Source organism: Gymnoscopelus microlampas, assembly GCF_963454915.1.
Source record: "Gymnoscopelus microlampas genome assembly, chromosome: 10".
Lineage (NCBI taxonomy): Eukaryota > Metazoa > Chordata > Actinopteri > Myctophiformes > Myctophidae > Gymnoscopelus > Gymnoscopelus microlampas.
In genome coordinates, this window is record NC_139947.1 from 39,763,469 (window position 1) to 39,788,427 (window position 24,959).

A 24,959-nucleotide genomic window follows, 5' to 3' on the forward strand; every position below is an offset into this window, starting at 1 on the left:
TGTGTGTGTGTGTGCGTGCATGCGTGCGTGCGTGCGTACGTGTGTGTGTGTGTGTGTGTGTTTGAGATGTGATGATGATGATGATAATGAAGGAGGAATGCGTTTCTGGGCATGGACATCAGCTCCTGTCTCACAGAAACACTGGTCCACTGCACTCCATTACCGTGTTCCTGTAGGTCTGCATGCTGAATAACAGCAGTGTGTCAGAACTGCATGGCCATCTCATCTTAAATACTCTCATCTCATCTCAACACATCTCATCTCATTTAATCTCATTGTTCATTTCTGGACAAACTGCCAAGCCACAACTTGTCATTGTTAGAGACACAGAGAGAGAGAGAGAGAGACAGACAGACAGTCAAAGCACACCTGTACCACGTTGCGTGTTTTGCTACTTTATTTTCATAACCCTTTGTATAGTTGTATATACATTGCAGGAATACGTGGCTGTCAGAAAATCCCAAGGGACACCGGGACTTGCCTCGCGGCACACCAGTGTGCCGTGGCACAGCGTGTGTGAAGCACTGCAGTATGTTGTAGGTCCAGAGTGTCAGAGTGAAACTAACAGTGAAGATGTCTCAGTTTGCCTCTCCTTCTCCGGCACTAAGAAAATACATCTATTAATTGTTTTCTTGAACGCCGTTAAGGATGGGCTGGCTAGCGGTGTTGCTACGTAACCACAAAGGACCTGAGAAATCCATTCTATTTCTGACCCTGATAGTTCACTAGATGTACCATATAGAGCTGTGTTAAATGGTAAACGGTCTGCATTCCTGTAGCAGCTTTTATCCAAAGCGTGTTTTGTGCTTTCCATTCATGCTAGGTACTTTAACTTCACCTATCCACATCCATATTCACACACTATTGGGAGCAGTTAGGAGTTCAGTGTCTTTGACACGAAGCCAGGAGGATCAAATTGGTTTGAACCAGGAACCTTCAGGCTCCTAAACGGACGATCTACCTCCCGAGCCACTATCTTGTGATGCAGAGAACTTTCATTCTATATATCAACCTATACTTTTGAACAGTGAATAAAGGCATGGAGTCCTTTCATTTAATTTGCAAACACTGGTATACTGTATGTAGGCTGATATAAACTGATATTGGCTGGTTTATATAGAATTAAAAAGGCTAATATAGAATGCTAGTGCTTCGAGCCGCCGCTATGCGGCCCTCACACCTACGTCGCACCGCCGATCCAACCTATATATGCCCATATATAGAGATCTCTGTATCTGTCAGTCCTTGTCCTTTTCATGCCCATACTGTATATGGAGATCGCTGATGTCATCAGTATATGCCCATATATGGGCACGCCCCCCCACTCTCGCAGATGATTTGCTTGCAGATGTCTGTGTATTGGGACACCTCAGACATAATTACAGTAAGGATAAGGATAATTCCTTTTAACAGGTCGTTCATGAAAGTCCTTGCGGTCTTGTTTCCAATGAGAACCTGTGAGCAATTAGGGGTTAAGAGTCTTGCTTAGGGACAAATTTCATTTCATCGACACATATGCTGGCCTGGCCTGGAATCGAACCTGGGGCAACCAGGGCCTCTGGCCCTCTAGGCGGGCTCACTAACCACTCAGCTATGGCCGCCCCGAGTCAACAGTTTAATCTCTGTTCTAAATCAATGCTCATGATGTACAGTATTAAACTGCATGCAACAATAATCAACAAACTGTAGCAGCTATTCGTGTTGGACTAGACTAAGAGAGAGGTTATCAAGACAGCTTTCCTTTGTTGATTTAACAACTTAGAGAAACAGATCTGAGTTACAATTCTACTTGGAACTCTTTTTTTCTGTCTACACACCAAATCTCTTCATCACGTCACATTGCAACACGTTTTCAGCTTGTAGATCGGCTATTTTTGGAGAATGTCCCCCCCCCCAGAATAGGCATGCTGGGCCTGAGTTTTGTCAAAATGTACCATTTCCTGCCTACAGCACAGCATGTGCAGTACATCAAAGTACATTAAAGTTACAGCACCTTCCCCACTTCTCTCTTTCTTTCCCTCCATCCCTTCCTCCCTCTCAGTGGCCTACATACATAGAGTTCACCTCACCATCAATCTTTCATAGCTAACCCCCAAAATGTAGAGCGAACGTAATTTACCATAGTCACCAGACCCCTCCCAGAGCAGTGCTTTACCACTCTCACATCTCTCTCTCTCTCTCTCTCTCTCTCTCTCTCTCTCTCTCTCTATTGTCTATAGTCTTATTTAGAATTGTTTTTTTTTTGCGACGGTGTCCCGTGCCGGGAAATACACCATCTACAATCTCACAGTGCACCGCGATGTGCTGTGAGCTTGTAGATCTGCTATTTACCATTGTATAAGTGAGGCATATCTGTCTCCCTTTGGTCTTTTGACCTTCCTCAGAGTCATGACTGATTCTGAGGAAGGTCAAAAGACCGAAACGTCAGTCAATGTATACTTGCACCTAAATAATAAAAGGCTTAAAATGTGCGTGTTGCTCCAGCGTTGATCTCTTCTGCATGCAATACTTTTACTTCTACTCCACTACATCTCAGAGGCAAATATTGTAACTTGCAACTTTTACTCCTCTACAATTATTTGAACACTTTAGTTACTTTGTAGATTTTGATTATTATTGCAAAACATACATTAACCACTTCAGCCCTATTTACATTTCGGCCATTTGAAAATAGCCGATCTATAAGCTCGTAGATCTGCTATTTTCATTCTGCATAATGAGTACTTTTACTTTTGGTACTTTAAGTACATTTTGATGCCAATACCTTTGTACTTTTACTCAAGTACATTTTTAATTTTGGACTTTTACTTGTAACTGAGTATTTCTGTATTGCATTTCATTGAATTTCATTGAATTTCATTGAATTGAAATTGAGTACTTTTTCCACCACTGTGCAGTGCATACATGTACAGTACATACATATACTTAGATACTGTACATTTTACAGTATCTAAGTTTGACAACATGTGTGATGTTAATACACACATATTCATTGATTTTTGCTCTGGTAGCCTAAAGCCAGAAAGAGACCTCCGACCATAAGGTTCAAATCTGCAGACCGTTAGAAGTGTGTAGAGTGGGCCTTTTGCTTTTGGGTCATACTCCACGGAGTGTTCCCCCATCATTATCCTCATCATCAGTCATTGTCTCATACACGTGAACACATGCTCACGCACTGTGTGTGTGTGTGTGTGTGTGTGTGTGTGTGTGTGTGTGTGTGTGTGTGTGTGTGTGTGTGTGTGTGTGTGTGTGTGTGTGTGTGTGTGTGTGTGTGTGTGTGTGTGTGTGTGTGTGTGTGTGTGCGTGCGTGCGTGCGTGCGTGCGTGCGTGCGTGCGTGCGTGCGTGCGTGAGTGAGTGAGTGAGTGAGTGAGTGAGTGAGTGAGTGAGTGAGTGAGTGAGTGAGTGAGTGAGTGAGTGAGTGAGAGAGAGAGAGAGAGAGAGAGAGCGTGCGTATGGGCACGTGTGTGTGTTTAAGTAGGTCATGAGGGCAGTGTTGACCATCATAGCCTTTGACTGTGACAAGCAGCTTACCTCGCTCACTATTAATAGACACACACACACACACACACACACACACACACACACACACACACACACACAAACACACTGCTTGAATGGCATGGAGAGAGAGGAGGTATATAAATATTCCTTATACTGGATGTCAATCGTGAAGCATGTACGTGCACGTCTAAGCACCGTCCATGCACAGTCTATGTGGTTTGTCTCTGTCTCTCTCAAGACAGAGACAGACGGAGAGGACACACTCAAAGCGATATAGAGACAGAGAGGAGTGGTGAGACATGAGAGGACATCCTCGAAGAGATAGAGAAGAGTGGAGGAGCAAGGAGGACAAAGGAGGAAGGGAAAGGACATGTGCGTGTGTTAGGTTATTGTTGCAGACTATTGAGGAGGTGAACATTCTCTGTCTAGATGCAATCCATTTTCCTCAAGGTTGCTGCAAGAAAAGAAGTGCAGAGGAGAGAGGGAGAAAGAAGTGGAGAGAGAGGGAGTCTACCGTAGATTGGTAGAAAGCGAGAGGAGAGGAAAGGAGAGAGAAAATTGAACAGTGTGGGAGGAAGGGAGGTTGTGAGGGGCCCGTTTGATGTTTGATGATTTCTGAGAAAATCATGTTTTCCTCACTATAGTCCCCTCCACCCTAGTGTCGCGTAGCCAGACAACTATTCCACAATCTCCGAATGCTACATAGAGTCTGCAACTACACCTCCCGAAAGCCTCAGAAAGGAAGCTGACGTCTGTTCATCATTTCTTTTCACAAAAATATATTTAACACTATCTTTAAAACATATTTTTGAATTGCCATTTCAGCTAAGCAGCAAGCTTCCACTATTTAGATTTACAGTTGGACAAAGTTACGCGACTGCAACGGTGAAAAGGAAGTGTGGGAGGCGGGGCATCCTCCGGATCATTTTTAGAGTTTTGGTACTCCAGACTGTATGATGGAGGCATTTGAAAATTGTGGGAGGCAGTCTGGCTCGTCATCCAAAGATTTGGATGACGTTATTTCCGTATCCGTGGGAGTTCAAAGTGAAAGTGGTCACTCGGGTGACAGAGAACAGCGCAATTTTTTATAAAAACTACTAAACAACAAAGTATCGTCCAAACTCGTCCGTGGCAATGTGAGCCTTTGCAGAATCGGATGGCAATGAAAGAGTTAATTGTCAAATGTTCAAGCATGTTCTAGTCATGTATATTTTACATATTACTTTTAGAAAATTGCCAATTTAACATCGAGGTGACCACTCTTCCGGTTACCAGATCTCCTACACACCACTACAGTCACATACACATCTACTACACAGCACACAGCACACAAACACATACACTCTTCATATTATAAGTCAGATACATTAGTAGATTGGCTCAGGAATGTGGACCTATGTTATGTTTATGGCTCATCCATACAGTACATACATGGACCGGGATGAGTACCAGTTGCAAGTTTGAGTCCCTTTCATGACTGGGATGTTGTGCTGCTTCCTTCCTTCCTTCCTTCAATCCCCCTTCCTTCGTTCCTTTCTTTCTTTCTTTCTTTCTTTCTTTCTTTCTTTCTTCCCCCCTCCCTTCATTCCTTCCTTCCTTCAGGATCCTTCCTCCCTTCATTCCTTCCTCCCTTCCTCCCTCCCTCGCTCCCTTTCTTTCTTTCTTTCTTTCTTTTTCTCCTTCTTTCTTTCTTTCTGTTCACTGTTAGAAGGTTGAAACAGTTTGACCATGTGTTTATTATCATTATCATTATTATTACTGTGGTGTATTGACACAATAAGCCTCACATAAGCCTGCATCACAGTGCCTCTGATGAGATGTTAACTACATTTAGTGTGTGTGTGTATTTGGGTGTGTGCTTATGTGTGTGTGTGTGTGTGTGTGTGTGTGTGTGTGTGCGCGCGCGCACGTTCGCGCAAGCTCGCACGTGTGTTTGCGTGCGCGCGCGTGTGTGTGTGTGTGTGTGTGTGTATGTGTGTGTTCGTGCACGCACGCGCGTACACGCTGAGAGCAGACAGAGGCATTCATTTCTCTCCCCTGCCCCCTCCCTGCCTCTGCATACCACTATACCTCTCTCTATACCTCCCTCCCTCACTCTATCACTCCGTCCATCCCTCCAAACTCCCCCTCCTTCTCTCAACAGCATTTTGTCAGTTCCTCCTTTGTCCCCTGGCTCTCCTCTCCTCTCCTCTCCTCTCCTCTCCTCTCCTCTCCTCTCCTCTCCTACCTGTCTCCACCTCTCCCTTTTCTTTCACACCCACACTCTTTCTCTTCCATTCTTTCTTTCACTGCCCTCTTCACTGTATCTGTTGTAGCACCTCTCTCCTTCTGATCTTTCTCTCTATTTCGGTTTTATTATTTATTACTTAATTTAGTTTTTTCTCTCCTTTTCTCGTTTTGTTTTTCCTCTTCCCTTCCTCGCCCACTTGCCTTTCTCTCTCTCTCTCTCTCTCTCTCTCTCTCTCTCTCTCTGCATTGGGAGAGGAGGATGTTGTCTCTTTAACAGCACATGGTCTCCCAGACCTCTGCACCCTTCCCCCATCTCCCTCCATCCTCTGCCTCTCCCACTCTCCTTTCTCTCTCTCTCTCCCTCCCTCACACACTCACACTCTCTCACACACACACACACACACACACACACACACACACACACACACACACACACACACACACACACACACACACACACACACACACACACACACACACACACACACACACACACATTCATTCTTTCCCATCCCTCCCTCGTTCTTGTTCTTCTCTCTTTTCCACTCTCTATCTCTCCATCCATCTGTCTGTTCTTGGATGCAGCAGCACTGACGGCCCAAAAGGAGTGGATCATTGTTACCTTCCTCCTTCCTCTCTCTCTCTCTCTCTCTCTCTCTCTCTCTCTCTCTCTCTCTCTCTCTCTCTCTCTCTCTCTCTCTCTCTCTCCAGTCCATCTCTGTCATAGTCATCACATTACTCTATCGCCCGATTTGTACTCTGTTGCGCACCAATGTCTCGCACCAAAAATATCTGATCTACAAGCTCACAAGGCATCGCGCTTCGTTGTGAGCTTCTAGATCTGCTATTTTTGGTGCGCGACGCGATGCACGACCGCGTATAAGCTTCCATGTTGCTGCCAGTTACCACCTATACTGTGAGAGAAACATACTACCAAACAGTTACCACCTTTACTGTGAGAGAAACATACTATCAAACAGTTACCACCTATACTGTGAGAGAAACATACTACCAAACAGTTACAGTACCACCTTTACTGTGAGAGAAACGTACTACCAAACAGTTACAACCTTTACTGTGAGAGAAACATACTACCAAACAGTTACAGTACCACCTTTACTGTGAGAGAAACATACAGTACTACCAAACAGAGAGCAGAGCAGACTATTCTAATAAACTTGAAAACCGCAGTAGCAACCTTAGATTTCTCTCACTACAGTATAACTATCTCTCCAGCAAAATGACAGGTGTGTGTGTGTGTGTGTGTGTGTGTGTGTGTGTGTGTGTGTGTGTGTGTGTGTGTGTGTGTGTGTGTGTGTGTGTGTGTGTGTGTGTGTGTGTGTGTGTGTGTGTGTGTGTGTGTGTGTGTGTGTGTTGGGGGAGATGAGTGTGCAGCAGGCAAGCATTTGTGTGAGCGTGTGTCTGCATGTGTGTATGTACGCTTCCACACAGGTGTGTGTATGTGTGCACGCATTTATGCACGCACCTGCATACATATGTGACAGAATGTATGTGTACAAACAATCCCCTCAGGTATTACTACTGTGTGTGTGTGTGTGTGTGTGTGTGTGTGTGTGTGTGTGTGTGTGTGTGTGTGTGTGTGTGTGTGTGTGTGTGTGTGTGTGCGTTTGCGTGTGTATCCTCTGCTCCTCTGTGTTTTCCCTCTTCATCCTCCATGATGCAATATTAATTGACATAGATCAGAGGAGGGATACAAATGTGTGTGTGCGCGTGTGTGTGTGTGTGTGTGTGTGTGTGTGTGTGTGTGTGTGTGTGTGTGTGTGTGTGTGTGTGTGTGTGTGTGTGTGTGTGTGTCTGTTTTAACACCACCCATATCCTTTCCATCTCTTATTCTCTCTCTCTCTCTCTCTCTCTCTCTCTCTCTCTCTCTCTCTCTCTCTCTCTCCTGGGAGCAGAGCTTCAGTAACAGTACTGTACTGTATACTTTGTAACTGAACCGTATGGAATAGAATATGAAATAGTGTCTATGTAATGATAATAATACAATATAATGTAGCAGTGATCTTTTACATCTCCTTTAGAGCGTTTCTTCACATTTAATTTCCTCTCCCCATTTCCCATCTAAGTCTAAGATTTTATTTTGGTGATGCAATGTTTTTATCCAACAGCTCTCTGTGTGTGTGTGTGTGTGTGTGTGTGTGTGTGTGTGTGTGTGTGTGTGTGTGTGTGTGTGTGTGTGTGTGTGTGTGTGTGTGTGTGTGTGTGTGTGTGTGTGTGTGTGTGTGTGTGCGTGTGTGTGTGTGTGTCACAGTGAGTGACAGCGTGTTGTTAGCACAGAGGATTATATCTAATTAAAAAGAGGGCTGATGTTAGCCTTCACATCATCAACCGGATTAACACTGGAATATCACATCAGTTCTGACAGTAACACCACGATAAAAACTATCACTCATAATACCTCACATAACACCATGATAAAACTATCACCACAATACTCATAATACCTGACTTAAGACCATGATAAAACTATCACTCATAATGCCTCACATAAGACCATGATAAAACTATCACTCATAATACCTCACATAACACCTTGATAAAACTATCACTCATAATACCTCACATAACACCATGATAAAACTATCACTCATAATACCTCACATAACACCATGATAAAACTATCACTCATAATACCTCACATAACACCATGATAAAACTATCACCACAATACTCATAATACCTGACTTAAGACCATGATAAAACTATCACTCATAATGCCTCACATAAGACCATGATAAAACTATCACTCATAATACCTCACATAACACCTCGATAAAACTATCACTCATAATGCCTCTCATAACACCATGATAAACCTATCACTACAACACTCATAATACCTCACATAACACCATGATAAAACTATCACCACAATACTCATAACACCTGACATGAGATCATGATAAAACTATCACGACAACACTCATAATACCTGAACATCGCTAACATTTTCATGTTAAGGACCCCCAATTGAAAGTGTATTTAGCCACGGACCCCTGAAAATATTTTGTGCCAGGGACCCCCATAAGGTTTGTGTTGTTCAACGTTTTCAAGATGATTAAAAATCTTTCCCAATTTTTCAAGACTAGAGGTTCGGGCCACTATGCACGGCCCTCACATCTAGAGTTAGATATGTCTGAGTCATAGTGTCGGGGGCTTTGTCAGAGTACCCGTTATACCCGTCTGTCTACCGTTGTCCCTTTTTTGCCCATATATGGAGATCCCTCATTAGTAGGCTATATGCCCATACCCTGTATATTGGCATTCTCATGTATATTACTAGAGGGTCGGGGCGCTGCGCGCCCCGACCCCCTATCCGCTGCGCGGTGCTTTGTGTTTGTTGGTCTCTATAATATATAAAGCCATAATAGGAGATGTTCCCAATGGAGCTATGCCCAAATATGGAGTGTGTTGTCTGACCTCACTTGGGTCTCGTTGGGCGGTGGTCGGCGATGACGCTAAGGAACAACATGGCCGACTGTAATGTTGTGAGTTTGTGTTGGCCGCAATTAATTATGCTGCGAGGGGGCAGATGTGTGCTGAGCAGTATGAAGTGGCCTACAGACTGCGCGTAGTAATTCTGCACGTTGTGGCGTGTCTTGTTAGTGACATTGATATGTTGTTTTTGTGTTTAGTCCCACACAGTGGCAGTTTTTTTTGGGGGGTTTTGGGTTTAGAAATGTATTATATATATTGGTTGGATCGGTGGTTCTGGACAACTGGATATTCATATATGGACATATTAGTCTGATCGGCGGTATGTGCAGTGCATAGCGGTAGGATATATATGGCTCTGGACAACCGGATCTCCATAAATGCCTACAAATGGGAATATCAGGTTTATTTATGGTTATGTCTGAGTCATACATTTTAATATGTAGGATTTGTTGAAAATAGCCAAAGTATGAAATAGGGTTAAAGTGGTTAAACTGATGTTGATGCGATATCAACTCATTTAGCTGGAGAGACCCTGGAACCCCTTCAATGCCCCTTGGGGGTCCCCAGACACCACTTTGATAACAAAGAAAAAGATAAACTGTTAAATTATTGAATTGAATTAAGATTACCGATTGAGGATCTTGGCTGTGTAGAGAGAAATGAGTGCAGGACAGAGATGATACCACATGTACATTGAAAGTCATGCATTGAATGTAAACCCACAGCGTGATGTATGAGTGCTCTGGCTGCACCCCATCCATCTCTGATTGAGATCAGACTTAGAAGTTGTGGTTTGTGTCTAATGAACAGTGTTTGTGCTCTGTTGATGTCCCTGTAAGCCATTAGGAAAACAGAGTGTGTGTGTGTGTGTGTGTGTGTGTGTGTGTGTGTGTGTGTGTGTGTGTGTGTGTGTGTGTGTGTGTGTGTGTGTGTGTTTGTGGGGGGGTGACAGTTTTCGTGAAACGCTATGCTGCGATTAAAAGACAAATACCATGGTGGTGAGTGGATATGCTAATCATTACCCTAATTGCTGAATACTGCGCCTGCTAATGTCGATAATTACACTTGCAAAGTCCACATTTGCATACTGTGTTCAAATAAAGAGAGCAACTTTAGAGCAAATGAGAGCAAACAGTGCTGTTGTTCCCCATTCATTCAGTCTCAGTGCATCCTTCTACCGGTTCTTTTTCCTTCCGTCATTCTCTCTCCATTTTCTCCCCTCTCTCTGTCGCTTTCTGTTTCTGTCTCTCTCCCTCTCCCACTCATTTGTTCCTTCTCTCTCACTTAATCTCTGATTCTTTCCCTCCCTTCCTCATTCTTTATGTGACTCCCTCTTCCTCCCTCTCTCTCCAACTCATTGTTCCTCACCCCCCCCCCCCCCCCCCCCCCATATTTCTGTTTATCTTTGCCTCCCTCCGTTTTCTCATATTTTCTCCGTCCTTCTTTCCTCCCTCCCTCTCTCTCTGTGCTCAACCTCTGCTCCACAATTCTCTCCATCGTCTCAGTCTCTCAAACTGATTCTTTATCTTTTTCTCGGAGCACAGGACTGCATAGCTTGTATGTCATCCCCTCCTGTTTCCTTCTCTCTCTGTCTCTTTCTTTCCTTTTCGTTCCCTGATATCGCTCCTTCTTTTCAGAAGACCGTTAAATGGGCTGTTTGTCTCTGGCTGTTAAACCTTACAATAATGTCTGTTCCCTCTTCTCCTCTGCTCGCCTCCTCCACTCGTCTTGTCAGCTCTTGTCACACCCCATCTTCCTCTCCTCTCCTCATAGATAAAGGAATAGACAGACGGGCAGACAGACAGACAGACAGACAGACAGACAGACAGACAGACAGACCTTTATTGATCCTGAGGGAAATTGAGGTGTCCGTATTGTGGGCAGAAATGTTAGCAGAAAATAGCAGATCTACTTGGGGATTGCCTATTTTCAGCGAAGATATTTAATGTAGAGCGAAAATAGAAGAGTCACTTGCCCTGCCCCTGATGGACTAATCCGGTCAACCAAGTATAGGGCTTAAGTGGTTAAAGTGCATGGCACAAAATATCCACTTTGCAGATCAGCGGCATCAGCTGTGTCCCACCTGAAGGATAGCTCTGGCCCTTGATGTTTGTCAGAGTGCAGGCCCTGTCTGCAGGCCTGGGCGTCTGTTAGCTACGTGACCCACTGTCAGTGCATCGGACATCAGCCTGCAGAGCAGCAGCAACCCCCACCCCCTGCCCCCACAACCCGGGCCTGGAGACACTGAGGATGATAGACACAAATGAATCACACACAAAACTGGGTGAAAGGCCATCAGAGGAATAGAGAGATAGAGAGGGAGTGGGGGGAGTGCCCTTTACATTGTATACTGTGTGTGTGTGTGTGTGTGTGTGTGTGTGTGTGTGTGTGTGTGTGTGTGTGTGTGTGTGTGTGTGTGTGTGTGTGTGTGTGTGTGTGTGTGTGTGTGTGTGTGTGCACGCATGTGTGAGATAGACAGATCGAGAGAAGTCAAGCGACAGGGTGGTGCTGTGTGTGTGTGTGGAGTGCACACAGAGAGGGGCACAGAGTGGCAGTATTTGTGCCACAGTGTTTGCGCGCCTCTGGGCACCTGAATTTCCCCAGCGGGATCAATAAATGTCTACTCTATTCTAGTCACGTGTGCGCGCCCGTGTGTGTGTGTGTGTGTGTGTGTGTGTGTGTGTGTGTGTGTGTGTGTGTGTGTGTGTGTGTGTGTGTGTGTGTGTGTGTGTGTGTGTGTGTGTGTGTGTGTGTGTGTGTGTGTGTGTGTGTGTGTGTGTGTGTGTGTGTGTGTGTGTGTGTGTGTGTGTGTGTGTGTGTGTGTGTATACTACGCTTAGTTACTATATCTCTGCATGCATTTGTTCACCACGTGTGTTCTGTGTGAGTGCCCACATGCGAGCCTGCCTGATTTTGTGTCTGTGTGTGTGTCTGTGTGTGTGTGTGTGTGTGTGTGTGTGTGTGTGTGTGTGTGTCTGTGTGTGTGTGTGTGTGTGTGTGTGTGTGTGTGTGTGTGTGTGTGTGTGTGCGTGCGTCCTGCTCCCTGCGGGCAGCCTGTGCGCTGTGCTGGCATCATTGTTTACTAGCTCTGCTGTTCTATTACGTTAAGGCCTTTGACTGAGTGCCCAGATGCCTCACACTGGGAATATCCAGCTGACGTACGATTACAGCATTAGCTCTTTTATCTCACCTCATTATCAGTACACTGTAGTGATGATGAATTTCATCATGGCTCTCAGAGCCACTGTGGACCTCCTCTGTTCTATGTCTGTTTCTTTTTGTCTCCCGGGGATCAAAGCTCTCTTCCTTTGTATTCCGCTATTCTGTGTTTTTGCCAACTGGAACTAATTCCTTTTGTAATGTTTAGACAAAGTGCTGCCGACAGGATGGGAGCGCATTTAGCTATCTGGGGACGTTGACTCACTGAGAACGCTGTTAGCAAGTGTTAGGGAATATTAGGGATCTTGTGTAACTGTTTGCAGTTAGTAGAGAGATGTGTGGTTAAGATGGTTGGGTTTGGGTCCACTGTTGTGTGAGGCCGCTAACACGCGTGGATTTGAATGTTCTTTGTTTCATTGCTCGGCATTGTTTTGCAAGCTGCTGTTGTGCTGTGTGTGTGTGTGTGTGTGTGTGTGTGTGTGTGTGTGTGTGTGGCATCCGACATGGGGGTCTGGTAGAGAGGAGGGTAGCAGGGTCTGATAAGGGATTTGTGTGCGTGTGTGTGTGTGTGTGTGTGCGTGTAGGGGAGGAGGGGCTGGTGAAAAAAACATAATGGTGTTCTAGACAGGAGGAGAGCTGGTCAGAGATGCACAGTTGGAGGAGTGGGCTATGGTGGTGGGTGGGATGTACCGTAGGCTGTAGGACGTAAGGACGTACGGTTAGGATATAGGAAGCAGGATGCAGGGGGAGGGGAGGTGGGTGATGGGTGTAGTTGAGGGTGCCAGTCGGCGACAGCTGTGTCTTTGTTGCCTCTCACAGCGAACTGTACCAGCCTCCTATTCTGTTCTGTCTGTCTCCCTATGACACACATACACATACATGACATACCCCGTCCCCTATATACCAGGGGTTCTCAAACTATGTCATGTCAAGGACACCCACATTAATATGTATTTGGCCACGGACCCCCATCTGTTTGTTTTTTTGTGCCAGTGCAGTGACTGACCCTCATACAAGATTTGCGTTGTTCAAATGTTTCAAAAACCCATACTGTACACATACACATACTTTACTTTATACTATTATGCACCATAACATACAGAACGTGTACACATATATGACTTTATACCCCCTATATCATGCAACACACATACAGTATGGTCTGTGTGTGTGAGTATAGACAGACTGTGTGTGTGTGTGTGTGTGTGTGTGTATGTGTGTGTGTGTGTGTGTGTGTGTGTGTGTGTGAGTGTGTGAGTATAGACAGACTGACTGTGTGTGTGTGTGTGTGTGTGTGTGTGTGTGTGTGTGTGTGTGTGTGTGTGTGTGTGTGTGTGTGTGTGTGTGTGTGTGTGTGTGTGTGTGTGTGTGTGTGTGTGTGTGTGTGTGTGTGTGTGTGTGTGTGTGTGTGTGCTGCTCAGGGGAAAGATGTACAGTATGGACTTGATGTGTTTGTGTAGCCTGCATGATTTTGTAGGTCACGCAAAAAAATATGTATTCAAGTCTAGTGTGTGTGTGTGTGTGTGAGAGAGAGTGAGACATGTTGTCCAGATGGTGTCTCTCCCCCTCAGTGCAGGTAAGGTGTCTAGGTGTCATCACTGAGCAGGACATCACAAAGACAACAGAGGACACACACACACACACACACACACACACACACACACACACACACACACACACACACACACACACACACACACACACACACACACACACACACACACACACACACACACACACACACACACACACACACACACACACCACAGGGGGCATGTATCCCTCCATTGCTACTCTCCATCTCTTCTTTCCTTCTGTTATATTTTCTGTCCTTGCCCCCCATCCCCTCTCCCTGCAAGAAGTCATGTAGGCTGTGTGTGTGTGTGTGTGTGTGTGTGTGTGTGTGTGTGTGTGTGTGTGTGTGTGTGTGTGTGTGTGTGTGTGTGTGTGTGTGTGTGTGTGTGTGTGTGTGTGTGTGTGTGTGTGTGTGTGTGTGTGTGTGGGTGGGTGGGTACAATATGCACTTGGACAAAATTCCAATCTGGTTGACAAAATATATTTTGTATTATTCTCTTCTCTCCTTTTCAACTCCCATGAGATGCTGGAGTGTTACGCTTTGAACCCACCAAAACAGCGACACGCGGCACTGTATTTTGTGCTCAGGTTTGCACGCGACTGTTCTCTCCAAATCCAGCCACAGCCTGGTCACAGTCTGGTCACAGTCTGGTCATCCTATATATCAGTGGTTCCCAAACTTTTTAGCTAAAGGTCCAAAATAAATGTTTTTGCCCGGGATTCAAACTAGTGAAAATAGCAGATCTACAAGCTTGTAGATCTGCTATTTTCACTACTTCTTAACCTTTTTTATTTATTTATGCGAATAATTAGACTTACTTTATTTATGAAATATTTTTAGGATTTCTTTATTGATGAAAAGTTGTGATTTGTTTTTGTTTCAACTTTTTAAAATCTTTTGAAAGAATTCGTTTTTACTTAAATGTAGGAAACGAAAAAAGGGGATATTTTATTTACTGGGAAACAGTACTATATATAATGCATTTCAATGAGAAATGATAAAGCGGGGGGAAAATCTTCACACGCAAGTGGAGCATCTGTGTGCTGCTGTGAGAACGGCTGCGTTCATTAACATGGAGCAGAAGAAAAGCAGCGTTCGTGCGCTTATGCTTGCGTGCCTGGTGGGTTTCATGCGTTAGACTGTCTATTGTGGAAAGACAACACTGGTAGGCAGCAAGTTGGGTAGGTAGGTGGTCAGTTAAGTAGGCAACCCATGAGGCTCTATTTTGGGCCAGTTTTAAAACTAAACAATTTTAAATTAGGTGGAAAAGAAGGTATGCAGGCAGCAAGTTAGGTAGGCAGGAAGGTAGGCGACTAGGCGGACAACAAGTTAGGTAGGCAGGAAGTTAGTTAGGCAGGAAGGTAGACGGGCACTAAGTTGGGTAGGCAGGAAAGTAGGCGGGCAGTAAATTAGGTAGGCATGAAGGGAGGCGGGCAACAAGTTAGGTAGACAGGAAGGTAGGCTGGCAGTAAGTTGGGTAGGCAGGAAGGGAGGCGGGCAGTAAGTTGGGTGGGCAGGAAAGTAGGCGGGCAGTAAGTTAGGTAGGCAGGAAGGTAGGCGGGCAGTAAGTTAGGTAGGCAGGAAGGGAGGCGGGCAACAAGTTAGGTAGGCAGGAAGGTAGGCTGGCAGTAAATTGGGTAGGCAGGAAAGTAGGCGGGCAGTAAGTTACGTAGGCAGAAAAGTAGGCGGGCAGTAAGTTACGTAGGCAGAAAAGTAGGTGGGCAGTAAGTTAGGTAGGCAGGAAGGTAGGCGGGCAGCAGGCTGTCAGACAGGCTGTCGGGGCAGGCATGGAGCCCGAGCAGGGAGCAGCCAGCTCGTGCTGCGTCTTAGCGGGATAATCCATTGTAATCCCACGCGGGGGGAGTACAACCCTCCCCCTCCACCCCTCCTTCCCTTCTTCCCACACCCTTTCCACTCCCTCGCTCTCCCCTGGGACAGGAGGTGGGGGATGAGGTTGGCAGGGAATGAAGGAATTAGCATCTGTTACCACTCTCTCTCAGGTTAGCTCCTCTGGGCTGCAGGAGAGGGAGAGGGAGGGAGGGAGGGGGTTAGAGGAGAGAGGAGAGGAGGTGGGCAGAAAAGCCTCTAGCTGTCAGTGCGTACTGGAGCCGCAAATGAAAAACGACAGGGGACAAACCATTAGAGCCTCTACCCCTCTCTGCATCCCTCCATCCCTCGCTACATCCATCCTTACATCCTTACTCCCCTCTCTGTCCCTCAGTCCATACCCCTCTCTCTCTCTCTCTCTCTCTCTCTCTCTCTCTCTCTCTCTCTCTCTCTCTACTACTTTACTTGTTCTCTTTCTCTCTATCCTCTTTCTTTCTCCTTGTTTCACTCATCCCTTCATTCTGTCCCTCCTAGCTCTCTCTCTTTATCTAGGAGTGCACCTCTCTCGTTCCTTCCACCCTTTCCCTTCTCTTTCCATATACCCCTGTGACTCTGCATTCATATCTACCCCTCTCTTTTCTTTCATCCCTCTCTCTACATCCGCCTACTCCTCATTCACTCTTTATCTCTCCATCAATCTGCAAATTGCTCCCTTTCCTCAGCTTCCCCTCATTCCTCCCCTCTTTATTTCTCCCTCAAAGCAGACATCTCTCTTTTGCATCATTTTATCCTATCTTTATCATCTGTCTCTCCTCTCCTCTTGTCTTCCTCTTGTATTCATCCCTCCATCCTTTAGATCACTCCTTTTTGCACAGGGTGCATCCACACATGTACGTCAAGTTGTCATACGGAAGTCGGAAGTCCCGTCCACTCCCATGTTATAGGAAAAAACGGACCGGAAATTCCGGTTTTTAACTTAACATGGGAGTGGATGGGACTTCCGACTTCCGTACGACAACTTGACGTACATGTGTGGATGCACCCACAGTTGAATCTTTATTCCCTTCCTTCCTTCCTTCCTTCCTTCCTTCCTTCCTACTGTCTCCAGACCAGTCCTGCACTTCTCTTCCTCATTTGTTCCCATCGTCTATATTTCCTTTTTCTCTCCCACTTTCTTTCCTCAGCCTGCCCCCCCTCCTCCTCATCAGCGTTCTGTTCTGTTAATGACGGTCACATTGATTCTCTGCTCCTGATAGCCAGCAGATAATTGTAGAATTTTTAATTGGAGCACCTCTCATTTCATTTTCACCAAGCAACGCCACAGGACTGTGTGCGTGTGTGTGGGTGTGTGTGTGTGTGTGTGTGTTTATTTACACAGTGTGTGTGCTTGTGCTTCAAATTGCACTTGCGTGTCCCCTGTCCTGCATCTATCGTGCATTAGTACTGCAGTGGGCGCTTATTTCTTAATGGTATGCAGTTGAGCAAATTGGAATATTGAACATTGAAGTGTAAAATGAAAGCCAGTGTTTCTCAGAGGACAGCTTGCTAGACTTGTCCCCTGCGCCTTCAGCCGAGTGAAAAGAGATGGACTGTTTGGATGAACCAAACAGCTTTGTTGTTCTGTTTTTTTACAGCCGTGATGGCTGCTTGCTGATTTCAGTAGAAGGTCGGGTCAATCTATTTTTCCAGGGGTCATAGCTGTGTCCTAGAGGCTGCCACTGGCACCATGTGACTCCATGATGCAAACACTCACACCGGCATAGACACACGCACACACACACACACACACACACACACACACACACACACACACACACACACACACACACACACACACACATTGAGCAGGGTCATATGATGTGGCCAGTGTGAAAGAGACAGACTCATCAGACAACCCTTTCTATTCATACATGCATGCTATACAAGTGTTTACACATAAGCATACACACACACACACACACACACACACACACACACACACACAAACAAACACGCACGCACGCACGCACGCACGCACGCACGCACGCACGCACGCACGCAATGAGACATGACAGTAAACATCTCACCATTATCGTGTGTTTGGATAGAAGAATGTAGCCTGTGTGTAGCTTATGTATTACATGTGTGTGTTTTTGCGTTTAACGTTTAAGGGACAGGCCACGGATTGTATAGGGCTATGTGCGTGCGTGCGTGCGTGCGTGTGTGCGTGCGTGCGTGCGTGCAAGAGCATCCTTTGCCCATTTGGCATGGACCGAAGAGCAATGAAGAGGGATAGTGCAGTGGTTCTCAAAGTTGGGTCCCCCAGAGGTCCTTGGGGTTAGGGGGGTTCTGGGGGGTGCCCAAGTAAATGAATGAACATAGCATGGTCCACGTTGTCACGCTCATGTCACTATGACTCGGCCATAACCATATAAGGAGTTCCCATTGCAACCACGCCAAGGGTAACCTCAATGTGTTGTCAAAATCTGTTGCTACCGTATATACACATCAATTTGGGGGTCCTTAACATGGAAATGTTTGAGAACCGCTGACTTGGTGACAGGAGACAAAGAAAGGGAGAGTGAAGTCAAAGTGAGTGTGGAAGGAACAGAGGGAACGATGTCAGAGAGACAGTAGGAGAATGAAGGGGAAAGCAGGGGAGGAAAGATGAATGAAGATGAACTGAGTGGAGAGGAGAGGAGTGATTTGTCTGATTAGGGAGAGTGGGAGAGAAGGAGGAGTTGGGGAGGAGGTGTAGTTATGAGGGGAGACCCCCAGGTTACTGATTATTTATTTATTTAATCATTAATCACATTAAAGAAACAATCAGCTTAATTAACATCTGGGTTTTTAACTAAGCTAATGTAAATGCTAACACGTAGAAAGTGTACCGTATATAGATTTATTTTTATAGCAGAGACATACAGAAAAACTAAAACAATAACATACACATTCATCATATGATTTCAACCTACTAAACAACTAAAAGAAGCAAAAAACAACATTACTGTATTGAAAAGACAGGTGTGATTCCGTATTGTGAAGTCCCCTATGTCTCGCTATGAGCTAACAGCATGATAGTCATTCCATGTGTCTCTTACATCCAGATCATATCCAAATATTCTATTTACTGTACAGTAGCCACGTGGTTGTGTGCCTTCATTAGCCGGATAGAAATCCCGATGCATACCAGCGCTTTTCCTGCAATGCATTTAAGTAGCTGTTTTACCTGCATGCATACACAGTAAAATCCTCGTTTTTTTTATCCATTTCTACTGTAACTCCGGGATGTAACTGAATGGACCCGAATGGATACATTTATTCACTCTCAGAGTTCAATTAATTTGTTAGTTAATTATTTATGCACATTTCCTCTCCATTGATTTCATTCTTGTTTAATTTTAATTGTTATACTCACAAGCTATATTTGTTATATTTGCTTTCTCACGCGCACACAAACGCACTGTACACTGTCCATACATGTCCACATATAGTACCTACAGTCCTGCACTAGTGTCCCCCCTCTCTCATTTTCTCTCTGTCACTGTCTGTTTGACACACACACACACACACACGCACACGCACACACGCACACACGCACACACGCACACGCACACATGCACACATGCACACGCACACGCACACACGGGCACAGGCACAGAAAGAGAAATAAGCAGTCTCAATAAGTCACTCATCCTCATGCTAGTGCACAACCAACATCCATGCACAAACAGAGGTACATAGAGAGAAGCACACGCATGCACGCGCGCACACACACACACACACACACACACACACACACACACACACACACACACACACACACACACACACACACACACACACACACACACACACACACACACACACACACACACACACACACACACACACATACGCACACACACACGCACACTCAGTCACACATACACACTGTCAGAGATGACTTCTGTCAGGTTGGCTGATGCTGCATTTTCCTGTGTCTTCCTGTTTCCCAGTGGATTATGGGTAAAACAATGATTGACTGTCCAGGCCTTAAGTCCACCTGGACCCCTTCCCCCCGAGAGAACATGGGCTCTTAGAGTGTGTGTGCACGCGCGCTCGTGTGGGCATGTGTGTGTGCATGTGTGCGTGTCGTGTGTGTGTGTGTGCGTGTTTTATACTGTGTTTTGTGTGAATATGTTTATTTTCATTTCCAGAGTGTGTGTGTGTGTGTGTGTGTGTGTGTGTGTGTGTGTGTGTGTGTGTGTGTGTGTGTGTGTGTGTGTGTGTGTGTGTGTGTGTGTGTGTGTGTGTGTGTGTGTGTGTGTGTGTGTGTGTGTGTGTGTGTGTGTGTGTGTGTGTGGACCTTTCCCCTTGTTAAACACACAGAGAGTCTCTTCTGCTCCTCATTCAACAGCTGTACAGCTCAACTGTAAACACTGTCATGAATCACAGTCACTCCTCTACTACCTGGAGACTAGGAGAGGAGAGAGGAGCAGGGAGGAGGAGTCTACCCAGGGAAGGCAGTCATAGCCAATAGGAATGGAATCTGCTAAATCTGACTGATACATCTTGATCAAATAACTACAGAGATAATATGTGCCCATTTGTGTGAGATTTGGACAAAATTATCAGTAGTATCAAAAAGTATTGAAATGTCAGAAAACCTATTCCGGCGCATATGGCCAGGGCCTATACAGTATGTGGAGTTGCGTCATGATCCAAGTAATCCAGGGGAAAACGTATTTTGATTTTGTGACCTACGGTTCAAGAGTTATAGGCCAAAACATGAAGCGGGCTGTTATAGTGCCACCATGAGGCTGATTTAAAACATTTGGGGCAGAGGTTCTTCCTTGGCTTACTGGGAGTGTGTGTGCGCAAAGTTAGTAGTAACATACTGTATAGTATAACGAACAGCAGTAATAACAAAGTATCAGTATAGTGACATTTACAGTAGTAACATTCAGTGACATACAGTTTATTCTCTCCCTGTTCTTTTCTCTCTCTCTCTCTCTCTCTCTCTCTCTCTCTCTCTCTCTCTCTCTCTCTCTCTCTCTCTCTCTCTCCTCTCTCTCTCTCTACTAAACTGTACTTTTGAACAGAGTCATGTATACAGTGTGTGGTATTTATTTATTTAGTTCATTATTTTGGTGTCAGCATGCTGGAAAAACTGTGTTCTTTAAATCAGTGGTTCTCAAACTTTTTCATGTCAAGGACCCCCAAATTGACACTTATTAGCCCGCGGACCCCCATTTGAATAGATATGCCAGGGACCCCCATAAGAGAAGATTTTTACGGCTCTATAGCAGTGATTCTCAACCATTTTAATTTCAAGGACCCCCAGTTTGACATGCATTTAGGCTACGGACCCCCATGTAATGACATTTATATCTCTGGGACCCCAATTCATATTGTAAAATCAATGTTAATCTAACTCTGAGAGTTACAGACCCATAATGGTCCATTTGGTTCCTGTCCATCATTTAGCTGGGTACCCCCTGGAACCCCCTCAAGTACCCCTGGGGGTACCTGGACCCCACTTTGAGAACCAACGCTTTAAATTGTGTCTGAATAATCCTGTAAGGGATGGGCTGTGAATTCATTCATTCATACAGTACAGTAACATACAGTAATATTGCCTATGTATAGTAACCCACACTCATATCTCAGTGTCTTGGTCCCGTTAAGACATGGGGACAGAGAGAGTAGAGGCAGAGGAGAGGAGAGGAGAGAAACAGGGCAGGGTACCGTTTGTCTTTTTAAGAACCCGGGATGGAACAGTAAGGAGGAGGAGATGGGGGGAGAGAGATAGGGGTGGAGAGAGAGAGCGGGAGAGGGAGAGGTGGGGGGTGGTAGAGGAGAGGGAGATGAGGGAGCAGGAACAGGGCAGGGAACCTTTTGTCCCTTTAAGATCCAGGGTGGAAGAGGATGAGAGGGAGGGTGGGGTAGCAGAAAAAGAGAGCACAGAGAAAGGGAGGAGCACAGCAGGAGAGGGAGAGAGAGAGAGAGACCCCCTCTCTGCATTAGCTGGCAGCCATGTGCTGTATGCAGGGAGAGGGACAGGGCGAAAGGAGAGGGAGAGAAAGAGAGATGGTGAGACACAGAGAGAGGGGGAAGAATTGAGAGAAAGAAAGATGGAGGGGAGGGTGGGTTTAATTTAAAGATAGAGATGGAAGATGGGCAAAGATGGAGGGAGGGGAAGAGTGCAGAGGTTTCCGCCCCGTGTAAAGCAGGCATGGAAGGAGGGAGAGGGATGTGTATTAAATGACGTTGGCCTGCGCCTCATCACACACACACACACACACACACACACACACACACACACACACACACACACACACACACACACACACACACACACACACACACACACACACACACACTCCTAAACACACTTTGTCTTTCACTCTATCACTCTATCCGTATCGCTCTTCGTTCTTTCTTCTTCCCCTCATGTTCGATGACTATCTCTTGCTTTCCTGCTCTTTTTAAGCCTGCTAGTGGTGAGGCTCTAAGGATGATGATACCTGTCCCTCCGTCCATCTGTCCAGCCCTGGACCATTTGACTGACACCTTTCCCTCCCTTTGTACCCAATATGTCTCATAATCGTATAGGCAGACAACCCTTTGCTGTCCCCATGAACTTTCCTCTATCAGCCAAAATGCTGTCAATTTTGGTGTATTGTATGGAGCAGGACGGCTTATGTCTTGTTTCCTCATTAAGTAAGCCCTTTCACTCTCTTGACATCTTTCTCTCACCCCCCCCCTCTCTATCTCTCTCTCTCTCTCTCTTCCATCCCTTTATCTTCTATATCACCTCTGCATCTTGGCTCTAAGCTTTCCTCCATGCCTCTCTCTCTCTCTCTCTCTCTCTCTCTCTCTCTCTCTCTCTCTCTCTCTCTCTCTCTCTCTCTCTCTCTGTCTTGTTCCCTCTCCTCCTCTCCCTCATGTCTATCTCTTCCTCTCATCCTCTCTTCATCCCTCTGCATGCCCCTCCCCCTCTCCCAGCCTGAATCCCACTATCTCTCTCCCTTTCCCCTCATCCTCTCCTCCCTCACTGAGTCCTGACCTGTTCGCCATCTCCCCAACCCCCTCCTGACCTCCTTCCCTCTTGACATCCTCTACCCCCCATATCTCCCTACCCCTCTCTCTCTCTCTCTCTCTCTCTCTCTCTCTCTCTCTCTCTCTCTCTCTCTCTCTCTCTCTCTCTCTCTCTCTCTCTCTCTTGCCCTCTATTCCTGTGTCCCTCCAGCCCTATCTCTGTTCCTGTCTCTCTTACGGTCTCTCTCTCCCCCACTATATGATCTCTGTAGGATCATTCTCTTTATCTCTTCTTCTTATTATTACTGTGGAGCCATTCCTGCTTTTATCATTACAGGACAGTAAAGAGAGACAGGACAGTGAGGAGAGACAGGACAGTGAGGAGAGACAGGACAGTGAGGAGAGACAGGACAGTAAAGAGAGACAAGGCAGTGAGGAGAGACAGGACAGTGAGGAGAGACAGGACAGTAAAGAGAGACAGGACAGTGAGGAGAGACAGGACAGTAAAGAGAGACAAGGCAGTGAGGAGAGACAGGACAGTAAAGAGAGACAAGGCAGTGAGGAGAGACAGGACAGTAAAGAGAGACAAGGCAGTGAGGAGAGACAGGACAGTAAAGAGATATGGGGCAGTAAGGAGAGACAGGATATGGTGCTGAAGATGATGATGTTATACCACACACTACACAGGTCCTGAGCCCAGTTTGGAAACAAGGACATTATGGTTGGTGTAGGTTTGGGTGCTAGCTGAGGAGGGTCTCTCTCTCTCTCTCTCTCTCTCTCTCTCTCTCTCTCTCTCTCTCTCTCTCTCTCTCTCTCTCTCTCTCTCTCTCTTATGCTCCCTCCCCTCTTCCATCTCTCTGTCATTGACCTGCTCCCTGTCTCCCTCCCTCTTGTGTGTGTGTGTGTGTGTGTGTGTGTGTGTGTGTGTGTGTGTGTGTGTGTGTGTGTGTGTGTGTGTGTGTGTGTGTGTGTGTGTGTGTGTGTGTGTGTGTGTGTGTGTGTGTGTGTGTGTGTGTGTGTGTGTGTGTGTGTGTGTGTGTGTGTGTGTGCGTGTGTTTGTGTGTGTTGGATAGGCAAGAAAGCTGACCCCAATATTGTCCACATACACACACACAAACACACCCTGCATACATAAGCACAACGCAGTCAGGGGACTCAGAGGATCTCACGTGCTTCGGTGTGGGTGTGCGTGCGTGCGTGTGTGTATGTGCATGCATGCATGCGTTTGACTGGGTAGCCAGAAAACCATTCTGTCTGTCTGTCTGTCTGTCTGTCTGTCAGTTAGCCCAGCAATCATCCATCAAGCCTGCCAGTGTGCTTGTCAGGAACACATTCCATGATCACTTATTTAGTAGCTTTGCTGCCTAACTGTAACACACACACACACACACACACACACACACACACACACACACACACACACGAGAAAGATGCATGCTCTGAGTTTGCTTTGGCAATAATCAGTTTATTTCATGCCAATAAATCCCACTTGAATTGAATACAGACAGTGAAAGAGGTGATTATCCATGAAAGTCTGGTCTTACCTCATACTGTCTGGGTGACCAGGTAGCCAGGGGTTCAAGACACATGACTGTTGATCGCTATACTGACTGCTTGCTGGGGATTGAACCTGTGACATTTTGGTTACAGTTTAAGTGGCAGCAATGGGGAGAGGAGTTTTGCTATTTATTTCCCCATACCTATACATTAAGAAAAGAAGAATATATTCTCCGGGATTGGCCTGAAGAGAAAATAAATTCCCAGAATCTCTCACCCCCCCATCTCTCTGATCAAGCTCTCCCTCTCTCTCACATGGCACCACCAAAAGAACAAGCCAAAAAATCTCACATGGAGTTTGCAACCTTACTGTGAACTCAACAGATTGCCAAGTATCCTAGTAGTTAGCTCTACAGTTGTTTTAAAACGACTCGAGGCATCATTATAGTCATCATGTGACACAGGTTTTTTCAGAGAACAGTGTCTCTGCCAGGCCTCAGCATCATTCCTTTCTCAGCCCATTAGCTGGAGAAATACTGGAGCTGTACCTAACGGTTCCCCTGTTACTGAGGAGTACAACTAGTTTACTACAGCCTGGGGACAGCTTGATTATGGCTGTGAAGCAGCATGTTTTCTCCCTCGTTAGAACAAACAGCCACCACGTGTCCTCTTTATTAACGATACATTTTCGGCGAGGTATGAGCAGGGA

General features: G+C 45.8%; 1 protein-coding gene across 2 annotated transcripts in view; it reads left to right on the forward strand.

Annotated features, from left to right (window-relative positions):
• Nucleotides 1–24,959, forward strand: part of LOC311053686 (nucleolar protein 4-like) — a gene marked incomplete at its 3' end in the record, with an annotated part of 162,713 nt that overhangs the window by 128,655 nt on the left and 9,099 nt on the right. The window lies entirely within an intron of this gene.